The 16,747-nt window shown below is 32.8% G+C and overlaps 1 long non-coding RNA gene across 1 annotated transcript in view; it reads left to right on the top strand.

Moving 5' to 3' along the window:
* LOC103885365 overlaps window positions 1–16,747 on the top strand; it is a 77,524-nt gene that overhangs the window by 14,300 nt on the left and 46,477 nt on the right. Inside the window, exon 2 of the long non-coding RNA XR_648405.4 lies at window positions 8,576–8,696. This is a non-coding gene — a long non-coding RNA (uncharacterized LOC103885365). The remainder of the gene's footprint in view (window positions 1–8,575; window positions 8,697–16,747) is intronic.

The raw sequence follows: 16,747 nt of genomic DNA, 5'->3' as shown, positions 1-16,747 counted from the left end.
ACTGTATTTCCAGTAGTATCTTATATCCCAAGAAACACTTCAAGATGACATTGTCTAATATTAGGCCTATTGCCATGCAATGACCTTCAGCCAAAGACCACCAGAAGCACAGCTGTAGTTAAATGAGTTAGATTTATTATTTGTTTCAATGAGGGAGAATGCACACTATAGGGAAACACAGGGTCTCAGTAAGAAGGTGTTTGAAAGCATTTATAGAATTATGGGTTTGCTTGAGTAATTTTGGAGAGGATCTGATGAAGCAGGAGTTAGATCTAAATTGGGTGCTTTCAGAAAGCAGAAGGAAAATCCATGAATATCTCAATAAATCTTATGTATAGAGGAGGGCTGACTACAGTGAAGATAAAGTTGAAATTGGTTTATAAAAACAGTCACTCATTTTATTCGGGGAAAGGAATATTTGGTATTTTGTGGTTGAACAATGACCATTTTTTTAGTTTCACTTGGTCATGGTCTCAGAGTAACCTCATTTGATGTTGATATTCTGTGAGACTGTTTATGTTCAAGAGCAGAACACTATGGCCTAGTTTTGAGCATCAAACCAACTTGTAACGACACTGAAGCCTGGCTGTGAGTTGTAGATCAGTTCTCCAATATCAGGAGTGGCTGTTTTTCTTCCTCAGCTTTATTTACAAAACTTATTTTGTTCTGTCTTATTTACTGATGTAATCTTAGTCATTTAAACCAGAAACATTGGATGAATTTTAATATCTCATTTATCTTATCCCTGACACCTTAAAGGATTATTTGTCACCAGTTTCTGTCATAAGTATCCATGAAATGTCTTTTAAATTCATTCCTCATTCTCTATCTCACTACCTTTGTTCAGTCTCTCATTATCTCTTACCTAAACTGTTAAAATTGCCAGCAAACTGATCTGCTTGTTTCTTGTTTTACATCCTACAATGCCATTCTCTCACTAATATCAAAACCTTTCTTCCCAAAACATAAGAGGATCATTTTGTTTTTTCTTTTATAAGCTTCAATGACTCTCTTTATCCATACATTTTATTGTACAAGGTCTAAAGTCCTATCCTGCCTTTCAAAGCCCTTAACAATTTGATGCATCTTAAAATTACCATCTCACTTCAAATCAGTCTACCATTTCCCATATGTGGTCAGTGTCCAATAATTCATTCAATACATATTTGTTGAAGGTCTTTATCATGTGCTTTTATTGGGCATGTTATTTTCTGTAATTTTTAAAATTATGTGACCACTACTGTGCTTGTTAAATGTCTGTCTCCCCACTAAACTCTAAGCCCAGTATTAGTTGGAACCATGTCTGATTTTGCTCACCATCTTATTCCCAGCATCTAGCTGAATATCTATGCTATTAACAGGGACGTGTATTTTGTGCATGCTGATATTGAGTACTTGATTAAATTGAGAATATTATTAATAAAAAATAGCAAAGTCAGATTTTCTTAATATTCAAAATTACTATTAATTGTCACTAAGATGAATAAAAAGCTACATCAGTATGTACACAAAAGCAGGCTGAGCAATGGATTAAATGAATCCTCATAAAAATGCCGAATTTAGATAATTTTAAAGGGACTCTGAGTTAAACTGGTTTTTTTGACTCAATGTTACAAAGATCTGAAAATAATTCTACATTGATGTGCTGATACCTTTCCAAGACTGAGGAGGCTAAAATTTGATGAATAGCTAGATGCTGCCAAGAAAATTTTTAGAGATTTAAGAGCCACGGACTATGAATCAGAATGCTTCTGTGTCTAGTGCCAATATGAAAATTTATTACTGCTGTGGCCCTGGGAGAGTCACGTCATCTTGAACTTCAGGATCATCACCTGTAAAACTAGGGTGGTAGATAGATCTCTACATCGACTACCTCAATTCCACAAGACAAAAGGGACAGCAGCACTCCCTGCCCCAAAGGTTTCATAAATTTACTTCTGATTTTTTTTTTTTGTGACAAATTGAAGATATGCTTTCTCTGTCCAATTCCCAATGTGAGGAAATGGCAAATTACTACTTACCATCATTATCTTCTAATTAATCAAAAAGAAATATTAGTCAAGGGTAATTCAAGATATTTCCTACTTTCCATTTCTGCTTATTCTGTTTGAGACCAAATCTAGTACAATGAAACACCAATATGTCCTTGAGGATTCAGCACACATTGAATTTTCTCCTGGGCCACTAAACTCTATTGTCGCCTTCTATATTTTACTTCTAGTTGGTTTCATTTTTTTAATCCATTGAAATATTGATTGCAGGACTCTCAAGTTCTCTATTTTATTATATATTATTCTAGACTGATAATTCTGTAACTATGATTGATAGTTTTTTGTACTACCTGTTCTCCTTATGTGATATATTAAGAGAATTACTGATTTTTTTAAAAAACTGGGACAACTAAAAATATATTCTCCTGTCCAGAGTATAGACTACAGGTTAGCCTCCTGTACAGAAAGGTAATAGTAACCATCTTTTTAAAAAGTTTCTGCTGATTTGCCTACCAACTTGTCACTTTTCTTTCCAGACAATTACCTATCTACTCAAAAGCACTCAATGCAGTTTGGTGAGATAATATTATGAAGCATCACATTTACATAAAAATAAAAAGAATGTCTGCTTCCTTTTGACATCCCATGTAGCACTTACACCTGGATGCTGAGAGTGTCTTCCCTTCCCAAGCCAAAAGGCCAAAAATCAAAGAACACAGATAAAGGCTACAGAAAGTATTAAACACACACCCACCCACACACATGCACACACACGGAAAGAAAAAAAAAGGCCGCTGGTCAAAGCAGAATTCAGAAGTCCTAGAATACACACGGAAATGTTAATCTTCTTGCTTCGACAAACTGTATAAATAGAGTGCAGGACCAGATAAAAGAAGGAATTTAGGGTACCATGAGGCAAGGGCAAATGCGCTAAAGGAACTAAGAGACTTTGCCAAAGCGAGTGATATGATTTGGCTCTGTGTCCCCACCAAAATCTCATCTTGTAAATCCGGTAATTCCCATGTGTTGTGGGAGGGACACAGTGGGAGATGTTTGAATCATGGGGGTGGGTCTTTCCCATGGTAGTCTCATGGCAGTGAATGGGTCTCATGAAATCTCATGGTTTTAAAAATGAGAGTTTCTTTGCACAAGCTCTCTCTCTTTGCCTGCTGCCATCCATGTAAGACATGACTTGCCTTCTGCCATGATTATGATGCCTCCCCCATGTGGAACTGTAAGTCCATTAAACCTCTGTTTCTTCCCAGTCTTAAGTATGTCTTTATCAGCAGCGTGAAAATGGACTAATACATTCAGCAAACTTTTTCTTGATTCCATTTACCATATTTTAACTCTCAAACATCTGATCACTCTCAGCCATCCTACTTTCTTTTCCTTTCTAGCATTTTATTATGAAAAAAATTTTCAAACATCCCGAAAAGTTGAGAGTAAATACGTGTAACCCACCACCTGGATTCTATCATTAACATTTTACTATATTTGCTTTACAACATTATCTATTTATCTATCTGTGTATCTGTCTATCTATCTATCTATCTATCTATCTATCTATCTATCTATCTATCAATCATGTATCTATCTCTCCACCATTAATCCATCTTACTTTAGGTACATTTTAAAGGTACATTTTAGGACATCTCAGATGTCCATAAACTTCCCCTTTAATACTTCAAAATGAATGTCATTAACTGAAGTTTTTATAAATAATAATATAATTACTATTATTGTAATATTATTACAATAATACAATATTACAATAATAGTAATTCTGATATATGATTATTTGTATATTTTAAATATGATTATATTAAAACAATTATTGTATATAATACTTGTGTAGTTATAGAATATGCATGTGCAATATGTTATCCTCTCTGAAATACATGTTTCTGAATACGTACATATACATATGATTACTTGCATTCCTACTTTACCATTGGACTATGATCCCCTTGAGGGCATGTGCAATGATCTACATATATCTGCATTCCCAGTGAGTAGCCTAGGACCATTTAGCAGGTGGTAAATAAATGCTAATTGAATGAATGAGGTTATCTTCTCACAGTAGCACTAATCTAGTCAGTTTAGGTAATAGGATCATTCCTACTGGATCATTCAGATCCAAAATTAGGCTACTTACACAAGTCAGGCAGGGAACAGTGACAGGATGTCAGGACACAGACTGAGTTTATAGCCAATGCAAGCTTTTTCTGAAATGCTTTTCTTACATTTAACTATATCTTAAAAAAGTGAGAAAATCAAAATTTACTACATGAGCAAAAGGCATAATGCTTAATTGCTTTCTTCACTAGGGCATGTCTGTTACTATAATCACATTTATTCTCTATCATGGTTAACTAAAGCCTAATATTTTTATTATTAATTGAGTATGCCAAGAAAAATCACAGTTATAGTCTCTTAATACAGACTTACTTTCAGAGTATGTTGTACCTTTGAGCTTAGTTAAGTAAAAGTGAAGTGTCACATCAAATCTAACTGGACACAACTCAAGTTGGCTTTTAGGCATCTGTGTTAATTTTCCACGGTTGCCTATAGTATAAGTTTTACTGATGCTATCACGTTAATAAGAAAATTAGGACTGCGTAATATACCATTCTTCCAACAATGTATGAGATAATTTATACACCCTGCTAAGAGAATCAGTCTGCATACTTACTGAACAGATGCAAGGAAGAGAAATGTGTGAGAAGCTCTGATGGGATGACACCATCCACGATATTAAACAAGAAGCATGTGTTGTGAATGTGAACCTTATATAATAGAATAACACCTTTTAAAACACAAATGTGATCATAAAACCATCTGCTTCCTAATCATCTTGCAAAGTACATCTGGCATTGCTATATTGGTTCTCTAAATTGTTCCTAGATGAATTTTAAAAACATAAAATAAATACAGGTAGTCTATGGGCTGAAAGACTAAATGTCCAGATGGCCTCTTTTAGTACCTTTCCTAATTTCATCATTGTATTTCTTAATTAAGCTCTCTGAGTAAGCATGTAACTGTTAGCATTAAAAACACATATTGATTAAATGAGTGTTTGAAGGACTCAGGTAAGCGGTGGTCTTAAATTTAATTTTGTAAGTTGAATATAATTATATTTCTAGTTAATCACTCCTTTATATTAAATTTAAAGAAAATACAACATCCCTAGAGTCCTTACTTCAATCCTGATATCATATAATATGATATTTTGTTTGAAAAAACTGGAAAGTTTAAATTGGCAAATTAATGTACAGTAGTCAGTGGATTCTAAATTTAAATGTATTAAGAAAGGCACAAAAAAACTTAGTCTATACTCAGAAGACAGTCTTAATTTTTACTATCGCAGACATCAGATAATTTGTTATATTTTTAATAAGACTAATATTTGAGTTGGAAATTATTTTCTGATTCAGCACAATTTTTCTCTAAAGTGAGGAAAAGTTCATCTTTGGACTAGTTGGAGAAAACCTACAAAGACTTTATGCATAACAGAATATTATTTTAATTATTATGTGGACTACGTTTTTCACTATAACCCTTCTGTGAGAGTTTGAGCTGTTTTCTTAGTTGGGATTTACATTTGCATGTATGTCTTCTCTCTTGTTGGCCTTGTTATATAAATAATCCTTTCACTTTTGCTGTACTGGAGAGAGAGGAAAAAGTGCTTCCATTGGAACGTTTTAACAACACTTAAAATCAACATTTAAAAAATATTGATTGCGTTATTGAAAATATGAGCAGAAGGCCACTGCTCTAGTGGGTGTATAATACTCTAGTATTCTATATTCTAATAATTTTTAGAGAAATTTTGTGAAATACATAAATATGTAAAATGTTTTTACCTTTTATTTCAGTAATTTTATTTCTAAAACTATAGGTATACTTTGCAAATATATACAGACATATATATATATATATAGTCATATATGTTCCAAGTTATTTAATGTACTCTAATCTTGTTTGCAAATTGTGAAAAATGGAAAATAAAATAATTATTGCACCATAAAGAAAAGTTGAAAAAAGGTCCCATTTATGCTTATCTTTTTGTTGAAAGGAACCTGAAACTATCAGATGGTTATAACTGCCTAAAACCAAACAAAACAAAGAAAAACAAACACAGAAAATCTCAAAACACTGTTAACAATGGGTCTACATGCTTTCAAAAATTTGACAATTTTTTATTTTTGGCTTGCTTGTGTATTTTACAACCAACACTCTTGTAAATTGACAAATAATAAAATGAATCATTTCAGTGGTTGCATGGATACTTGAAATGATTTTAATTTATTCATCTCCCTTACTCCTACATGCAACAATTGTTAACTTTTGAATATCCTACTACTTTTGAAATCTTCCCTACATTTCACTCTTTGCAAATCCAATCCTTCTCATAGTATAGCTGTTACTTAATCTTTCAGTGCCAAAATAACATTTTATATAATTGCATTTTGATTTTTCTGGTATTTATTATTACCCTGATATTCATTGTACATATTTCTGAAAATTTATTTTTGTTCCAGAATAATTTATTTCCTGTATAGAATCAATGTTCATAGTTTTGGTGGTCTTATTTTTAGTTATTTCTGCAATGTAGTTATTTCAGTCACATCCTTAGGCATTTCCCCGCTTATCATAGAAGTCCCTGCTAAGAAAACTGTAGAATTTATTTGTCATGCAAACTGGAATGTACGAGTACCATAATTATGTGAATATAGAACTACAAATGCTAGCAGGCCATTCTAGCAGGAGTTCAGTAGGTAGAAATAATATTATTTACATAAAATCTAAATAAGTACCTTCTAGCTGCAGAGCAATAGAAAGGTTTAGTAGAAAAAAACAGAGTCATGGTATATGAACAATGTGCTATTCATGTTTAAGAAAATTTCCCTGCACTGGTTTTGCTCTCTAAGGCTAAAGGTTCATGTTGAGACTCCCACTTAATAGTTAAAAGTTTGTGCTTTTATTATGTTCTTGCCCCCCAATATTAGAACCTTGGTTTACTTTAAAAAAAAAAAAAAAAAAAAAAACTCAAATGCCCATCAGTGATAGACTGGATAAAGAAAATGTGGTACATTCCATAGTATACCATGGAATACTATGAAGCCATAAAAAGGAGTGAGAATATGCTCTTTGCCAGGATATGGATGAAGTTGGAAGCCATCATCCTCAGCAAACTAACACAGGAAGAGAAAAGTAAACACTGCATGCTTGCTTAAGTGGAATTTGAACAATGAGAACACATGGACACAGGGAGGAGAACAACAAACACCAGGGCCTGTTGGGGGGTGGGGGGACGAGGGGAGGGAACTTAAAGTACAGATCAATAGGTGCAGCAAACCACCATGGCACACGTATACCTATGTAACAAGCCTGCACATTCTACACATGTATTCCACAACTTAAAGTAAAATAGAAAAAAATTCAACTTTTATTTTAGATTAAGAGTATATGTGCAGGTTTGTTACATGGGAATGTTTTGTGATGCTGAAATTTGGAATACAGATGATCCCAGTACACTGGTAGTGAGCATAGTACTCAATTAGCTAATAAGTAGTTTTCCAGCCCATTTCCCCTTTTTATCTCTCCCCTGTAGTCCCAGTTTCTATCATCCCCATCTTTATGTCCATGTGTACTCAATACTTAGCTCCCACTTATCAGTGAGAACATGTGGTATTTGGTTTTCTATTCCTGTATTAATTTGCTTAGGATAATGGCTTCCAGCTGCATCTTGGTTTACTTTTGATACAGCCTATTTGATTTCTACGCAGCACAAGTTGGATCCTTATGTATGCCAGTATTCTTGACCTCACACCCAAACTCACATTCCAGTTTCAAATAGTTCATTCAAAGGAATTTACTTTTTCATTGTGTTCAAGCCACTTACTCTTTTAGAAACTCTGACAGGAGATATTGTTACTACTCTCAAAGAACTAAAAAATTCAAATTCTTTAATAGTGATATTAGGAGGCTTACTTAAGAAGGTGAAAGGTGAGTTGGGTAAGAAGGATAGATAAGACTTTTGACAATTGGAAGACATCTAAAATATAGAGCACAATTAAGGGCAAAAAAGTGACACTTCAAAAGAAAAGAAGCAGAAAAAGAAATTAAGGTTAATTGAGTACTTTTTTAAAAAACTGAACATTATACTAGGAACTATTCAAATATGTTTTGTTTATCCACCACAGCATTAAGTTAGCTCAGCCTATATGGTTCCCAAATGCATACTCTTTTCTCATAATTCTGAATTTAAGTTTCTGGTTGGGACTTGGAGGTTGTAGAGTAAGCCTTTGTAAAGGTCCTAAGAGCAAAGAAGTGGGAGAAAAAATGAACATCTTTGTTACAATGAATTTCTGACAATTTTATCATCAGCTAAAGAACTTAAATTTTAGTCTAGAGACTGTAGTCATATCAGTAACATCATCTATTGTTGCCAAAGTAATAAGCAACTGGGATCCATAAGGAAAGGTAATAGAGCAGAGGAAGGGAGAATAAAAGGATCTCATTAAGGTATTAAAATGCCTAGTAGTAATATTTCCTTGACATTTCATGTGTATCCTTAGGAACTAATCAAATATGTCCTGTGAAGCTGTGTGGATCAAGGACATCTCTCCACTTTTTCAGAAAATAAAGGACAGTGATGAATTACATGGAAGATAATTTGACAGTCTTTTTCTGCTAAAGGTTAGTTGTGAAATATTAACTATATGCTTTATTTATTCATTATGTATATCTTTTTTTTTTTACTTTCAAAAACAAGAGACTTTAACTTGATATAGACTCCAGGGGTAGAGAGTGAAAAAGAATAAATTATTTCAGAATCAGCAAGTTGTATAGTTACACCACAGTCAGAACAACCTCAAATTGTTAATATTTCTATCTCCCAGGAAGGACAAAAAGGGGGAAAAGTTAAGGATTAAGAAAATGTTAATAGTAATAAAAAAAAAATGTATTCTAGTATTCACAATAATAAAACAGCAAAATTTGTTTTCTAAGTGCTGTATGTCTCCAAGCACTTGATATGCTTTATTTTACCCTCAAAATGACCCTTTAAGGGTGGTACCATTATTAAGAAAAAAAGTTTCCTGATAGTTTCAACAACCGAAGCACAGTGAGCAAATTAATTCACCAGAGCATGTCACACAGTGAGGAAATGTTGAAGCCACTATTTGAACAGGGATAATCTAGGTCAAGCCATATCCTTAACCACCAATTCTATTATATCAAAATAATTCCAAGACAAATACATATGGAATGTAAAAGATTGCTTAATTCTGGTTTTCTATGGTACCTAGAGAATAGAAGATGATGATAATGATGGGATATTCATTATACTACACTTAGAACAACTGACATCTGTAATACATTGGTGTTACTTTGGATCCATGCTTCTACCTGTAACTTAAAAAAATTTTAAAAAATGACAATTTAGTTTATCAGAGTTGCTGCTTATATTGTGTGATATGTTCAGTGACAATTTTTAGTGTCTTTTATTTAAGTGCTTGATGCTTCCTTGATTTGGACCAAAAGGAAGAATATGTATTTATATCCTCAAATAGAAGTCGACTTTCAAAATCTGTTGTATTGAGAGAGATATCAAGCCAGACAAATAATGTCAAGATTAATCCACAGGTTTTCATTGTATAACATGAATAGTGTTCAGGGTGAAGTATTTAGGCACATAATTCTTGACTGTTTTCTTCTTCTTTTCCCTCTCACTAGTCAGCGCTCCTTTCTCATAAATTCGATGACATTACTTTCTTCAAATGTTTTGATCTGTTTCCACCTGAGTTGTTTTACTTTCCATGTATTGAATAAAAGTTATCTAGGGAAAGAAATCAGAGTTAAAGCTATCAGTTGGTTTCCAGAATTCTCTTGCAAGTGAGTATGAGTTTTCTATTTACTACTTCAGCAAATATCTATTTGCTATAGTTTTACTTTTCTCCTCATAAAATTAATCACAAAATTTAATGGTCCACCTACCTGTTGCAGAACAATAAGAAAATATATTTTATTGGGCATGGTGGCTCATGACTGTAATTCTAGCACTTTGGGAAGTGGTGAAAGATAATTGCTTGGGTCCAGGAAATTGAGACCAGCCTGGGAAATATAGTGAGACCTGGTAGCTACAAAAAATTTTAAAAATTGGCCGGGCATGGTGGTGCACATTTGTAGTCCCAGCTACTCAGGAGGCTGAGGAAGAAGGCTTGAGAAGAAGAAGGCTTGAGTCCAGGAATTTGAGGATGCAATAAGCTGTGATTCCGTCATTGCACTCCAGGCCTGGCATCAGAAACAAAACAAAGAAAGAAAGAAAATATTTTAAATCCACTTATTACATAGAGAGCTTAAAACTAAACACCTACTGTATTCTTATTTGATTTTTTTGATCATGGTGAAAGTATTTTTAATCACATTCATAATTTTATACCTTTAGTTCTATTTATCACTGCTTATAGAATTGTTTCTATTAAGTCATTTGCTTGTCAAACTAATCAATTGTGATCAGTTAAGGCTAATTAATGAGTCAATATATTATGTCATACTGTAAATAGCTTTTTTATTGTCAAGAAGAAAAACTGAGGTTAAGAAGACATTTTCGTGCTGTGTGAGTGAAAGAGATAGAGATCAAACAAGTACCAGTATCTCTGGAATAGTTCAATGATAGGAAAAATACAATAGTTTCTTGACCGTTATTCTAAGGCTAGGGAAAAAGGGAGGGATGTTATCACAATAAAAGTATATGAATACATAGTAACTTCCACATGCCAGATACTGTGCCAACACAGGAAAAGAGAATACTGCGCTAAATCATGCCTTTGTGAATATCAGCTGGAAATTTTAAAACTCTTCTAAGAGCGAGTTCAATACTTTTTTTTAAAGAAATGGAAAAGCCATACTCTGCAGTATCTATTTTCCCAAATTTGTAATTCTATTTAGATGAATGTAGTCAAGCATTCATCTAAATATATATCTTATAATTTATGCTTATAATACAACAAATTTTGTTAATATTTAACATACTAAATATATACATTTATGTTTTTATTTATATGAACATATACATTTTGATAATCTTTCCTAGTTTATAAAACAGTAAAAGTTTCAGTCAAGTTTGTCTCCTATTATTTGATATTCCTAAAATGTTGGTATATAATAGACTCACATTTCATAATGAAGAACAGTAAATTGGGAATGTCAGTAAAATTTGTTTTTGCAAATGTTGGCTCATTTTTTTTTTGGTCAAGCACTGTTTAAACTGCTAAACCCCCTCGAATTTCTATCTATCCCTTACTTGGCTTCATATTTTAGGTTTGCATGTTTTCTCATAGTTCAATTAAATAATAGGCTCAGTGAAAGACAAGCAGGAAGTGTTTTTTGAGGATAGCAGAATTTGGTAGCAAAACTATATATGGTTGTACAAAATTATAGGCCAATTTCACTTATGAACATAGATGCAATAGTCTTCAATAATATATTAGCTAATTGAATCAAATAGTGTATTTAAAAATTAGCGTCTGGTTTTCAAGTAAAACTTATTTGAATAATTTAAAAAAGTAAAGAATATAAATAATTTCAGATAAAACAAGAGTCTAATTACTCTGGGAGATCCATTAATTTAAAAATGCTAGATTAAACATAAAAATAAGTTTTAAAAATACATCACTGGCCTGATACAAAAGAAAGTAATCTAAAGATGCTAAAAATAAGGGAAAAAATGATGAGCAAAGATGTTGAAAAATATATAGGTACACCTAAATTAGCAATGACCTTATGAAATCATAAAATAATATCTGACTTACGGGGTTTAAGTAAAAGATGAAACTAAAATACTGGAAAAAATAACATAAATTGGCAAAGAATGAACAGAGTTAAATCATTAAAGATCCATCTGTTGCTTGAAGGAAAGGTAAAGATCACTAAATTTATATATTAAGTGTGCCTGTTAAGATATCTAAGGCAAACACAAAAAAAGTTTAGAGAGTATATTTTATTAATTTGTAGGAGTGGAATAAAAGAAAGGATATAACCTCTTGATCAATCTATAAGTAGTCAGAAACATAGAAAAATAAATTGAAATAGGAAGACAAACAGTACAATATGAATGGCAACACTACACTAAAATATGTTGTTAATTACAATAAATGTGAAAGGATGAAAGTAACATACAAGGTTTGTCAAGTAGGATTAAGAATACAATTTTATATATTTTTTAAAGAGAGATCTACATTTTTCTCTCTATACACACACAGACACAGATAATATATACATGTATATATATATACTACAAAAATCATTAGAAAATAGTAAAAAGTTATATAGTCCAGGAAGATGCAACAGTCCTAACCTGGTGTACACTAAATAACTTAGTCTAATAATACATAAAGCCGATATTTATAAACTCACAAGGACTATCTATGATCATATTATAATATTTTAAAACAACTCAGTAACTGCTCAACTAGGTGTATAATAAAACCAATAAAACTGCAGATAATTTGAACAGCATACTTACTAAACTTGTTCAAACTGACATGCATCATATTAAATTGAAGAATTAGAGAATGTACTATTTTCAAGCCTATGCAGAAAATTTATTAAAATAGCTCATGTTTCATATAGGGTATAAAATAAACCTCATTAAATTTCTGAGCATTAATAGCCCCCAGTCTATAATGTAATACAGTGTGTTTTTAGTAGTATTTATCATTAAAAGTTTGTAGGTTGCTATTAATGTCATATTTAGGAGAGTGTCTACAGTCTTAAATACCCACATTGGGGTAAAAGATTTAACATTCAAAGCTAAGTATCTTAAAAAGTAAAAAGAGACTCATGTAATAAAGCCAAAATAAGCAGAAGGAAGAAAATGTTAAAGAGAAATGCAGAAACTAATGTAACAGGAAGCAAACAAGAAATACAGATGATAAATACAGCCAAAAGTTAGGTCTCTGAACAACTGAAAATATAAACAGTACTGGTAAAGACACAAGTGAAAGAGAATAGCTATTTAAAAAAGGGCCAAAACTCAGATTATGTAGAGTTAGAGGGAGAGAGCCAGGTTACTGAATATTAAATGCAATTGGCAATGTATTAACTAGCTATTGTTGATATATGTTTTTGCTGAGACAACAAATATATTAATAGTTTTCAAAGTACTGCATCATTTAGGCTACTTAGCATTGAATTTCATTTCTACATTTATGAATATGTAATTCTGTTTTAAACATTCTTTCAAACTGTAAAATAGTGTCATATTTATGGGTAGGAGAAAGTAAGATTTTGGTTAATAATTTCTTTATTGCACTTACTCAAATTTGACAAGTATGATTACATGAGCACTCTTGTATTTGGCTGGAATCATTGTTAACTGCTATTATAAATGTATTATATATATTATATACATATAACTGAAAAACTTTTTTTTTGAGACAGAGTCTCACTCTGTCGTTCATGCTGGAGTGCAGTTGTATGATCATGACTCTCTGCAGCCTCGACTTCCCAGGCTCAGGTGAGCCTCTTGCCTTAGCCTCCTGAGTAGCTGGGACCACAGGTGCATGCCACCATGCCCAGCTAAATGCTGTATTTGCTATTATATTTTTGAAAAGGAACTTAGTACTATTTCTAAGGAAATTTTTGAAAACTCATATGACACAGTCTCAATAAATATGTTCCCTAGAAATCCAGGGTTTTTGAACAACAGACTTGTTTTAATAAGCATTTATGTAAAGAGCATTAAGTATCAGCGTTGAAAGCAACCTAAATGTTTAATATATGCAATTGTTGAAATATCTTTGATACAGGCTACACACGTATAATACTAGCAATGATTCTGCAAAATTTTCACAATACAATTTTAAATGAACAAAAGAGTGCAAGCTTCTCAGGCCACATGTACTCCAAATTTTATCTAAAAAATATGTAAATGTGCGTAAATAAGAAAAAAAAAACCTGGAAGGAAATATACAAAATTATTAAGACATTTTCTCTGAGTGTTGAGATTATTAGTGACTATTTTCTTTTTAAAAATTGGCTATATGTTGTACATTTTCTATCATGGGCATTTGTGTTATCAGCAAAAGTAATAAACATTTATACAAACTATCTGTGCAATTAATCATAAAAAGACTAAAAAACTATAATCAATTCCATAGGTGAATAAAAACACAATAAAATAAAAAAAAATAGATGATAGGAAGCTCTCGGAAAGCTGGGATTATAAAGGGAAATTCTTTTATTTTTAATTTTTTAAGTTTTAAGTTCAAGGGAACATGTGTAGGTTTGTTACATAGGTAAATTTGTGTCACGGGGGTTTGTTGTATAGATTATTTCATCACTCATGTATTAAGCCTAGTACCCATCAGTTATTTTTCCTGATACTTCCACCCTCCACCCTCCAATAGGCAGAAAGGGAAATTCTTTAATCTAGGAGAAGATATACACTAAAACCTTATAGCAAGCATAATAATAAATTGAGAGATTTTGATGGATCCTGCAAAACAACAGGAAGAAATTTTAAAAATCCACAAGATTTAAGAGGAAGGGACAATTTATTTTCAAATTATATGTCATTTGATTATTTACATTGAAAAATCAAAATAATCAAAGTACTTCTCATGAAAAAATAAGATTTTTTTAAAAAAAGTTCCAGCTGTAAAAATGCTGTGTGGAGAGCAGCAACATTCTTTATATCAACAAGAACCAATTAGAAAGTGCTACATAGAAAGAACAGAAATTATAACAAACTGTCTCTCAGACCACAGTGCAATCAAACTAGAACTCAGGATTAAGAAACTCACTCAAAACCACTCAACTACATGGAAATTGAACAACCTGCTCCTGGATGACTACTGGGTACATAACGAAATGAAGGCAGAAATAAAGATGTTCTTTGAAACCAATGAGAACGAACACACAACATACCAGAATCTCTGGGACACGTTTAATGCAGTGTGTGGAGGGAAATTTAGAGCACTAAATGCCCACAAGAGAAAACAGAAAAGATCTAAAATTGACACCTAACATCACAATGAAAAGAACTAGAGAAGCAAGAGCAAACACATTCAAAAGCTAGCAGAAGGCAAGAAATAACTAAGATCAGAGCAGAACTGAAGGAGATAAGAGACACAAAAAACCCTTCAAAAAATCAATGAATCCAGGAGTTGGTTTTTTGAAAACGTCAACAAAATTGATAGACCACTAGCAAGACTAATAAAGAAGAAAAGAGAGAAGAATCAAATAGATGCAATAAAAAATGATAAAGGGCATATCACCACCGACCCCACAGAAATACAAACTACCATCAGAGAATACTATAAACACCTCTATGCAGATAAACTAGAAAATCTAAAAGAAATAGATAAATTCCTGGACACATACTCTCCCAAGACTAAACCAGGAAGAAGTTGAATCCCTGAGTGAGAGTAATATTAAATAAAAAAAAAAATCAGTTGATATACGTGCATATTGCAAAGCATAGTCATTTTGCTATTGGATATCTACTCCTGGGACACATTCCCATGGTGTGCAGGGAGGCTGATATGCAGATGTTTGTTGCTGCTAGGTGTATTGGATAAGCAAATGTGCCATATGTATGCTTTGGGATACTATGTACAGGATAGAAGGAATAGACTTAGACTGTATAGCAACATGAATATCAAGATACATAATTTGAATGGAAAGAGTACAATAGAGAAAATTTGTTTAACACCATTGTTTTAAATTGTAAGTTATAGTCACATATAATACTATTATATATCATAGATAAATCTATATGTAACTTGGAAGTTTGGTTGAAGGAAGTAAATGAATGGTGCTGGAAATAATTGATAAATATATAACAGATACAGAAACTAAGGAGACTCATAAGGACCAGTGATTATCATGATAGTCATGAACACTATACTATAAATAACTGAATATAGTCAGAACTAAACTGGAAAAGAAAAAGGAGGAAAAGGCAAACTAAAAGCAACATGTGAGAAGGAGAAATACTTACAAAATCAGAGTGGTGAGAGCATATGGACACATAGAGGGGAACAACAGATATCAGGGAAAATAACTAATGTGTACTAGGCCTCTATCCGGGTGATGAAATAATCGGTACAACAAACCCCTATGATGCAAGTTTACCTGTGTAACAAACCTGTACAAGTACCCCTGAACTGAAAAGTTAAAAAAAAAAATCAGAGTGGTAAGAATGGGTACTCAATGTAAATCCTTTCATAAATTTGAAGGCAGACAGATCTTTGTTTTTTCTCTTTTTAGACAGAGTCTTACTCTGTCACCAAGGCTGGAGTGCAGTGGCATGATCACGCCTCTCTGTAGCCTCAACCTCCCTGGGCTCAGGTGATCCTCCCCCTCATCCTCACAGGTAACTGAAACTTGGAACTACAGGTGTGTGCCACCGCCGCTGACTAATTATGTGTGTGTGTGTGTGCGCATGTGTGTCTTTGTGTGTGTGTGTGTTTGTAGAGATGGGGTTTCGCCATGTTGTCCAGGCTGGTCTGGAATTCCTGAGCTCAAGCAATCCACCCGCCTTGGCCTCCCAAAGTGCTGGAATTACAGTTCTGGGCCACAAAATGTCCAGCCCAGAGAGAAATTTTTTCTTAATTCCTGCATCCTAAACAAATACTTTCTCTTCCTCTGGGTAGACAGTGGAGAGGAAGGTCAGTCAACATGATGGATTTCTGATTATGATTATTATTTTGTGCAGATGCTGTGTATCTCTAACAATAATT

Source organism: Papio anubis, chromosome 5, assembly GCF_008728515.1.
Source record: "Papio anubis isolate 15944 chromosome 5, Panubis1.0, whole genome shotgun sequence".
Classification (NCBI taxonomy): domain Eukaryota; kingdom Metazoa; phylum Chordata; class Mammalia; order Primates; family Cercopithecidae; genus Papio; species Papio anubis.
The sequence above is the reverse complement of the archived record's forward strand: the minus strand, read 5'-3'. Positions and strand labels throughout refer to the sequence as shown.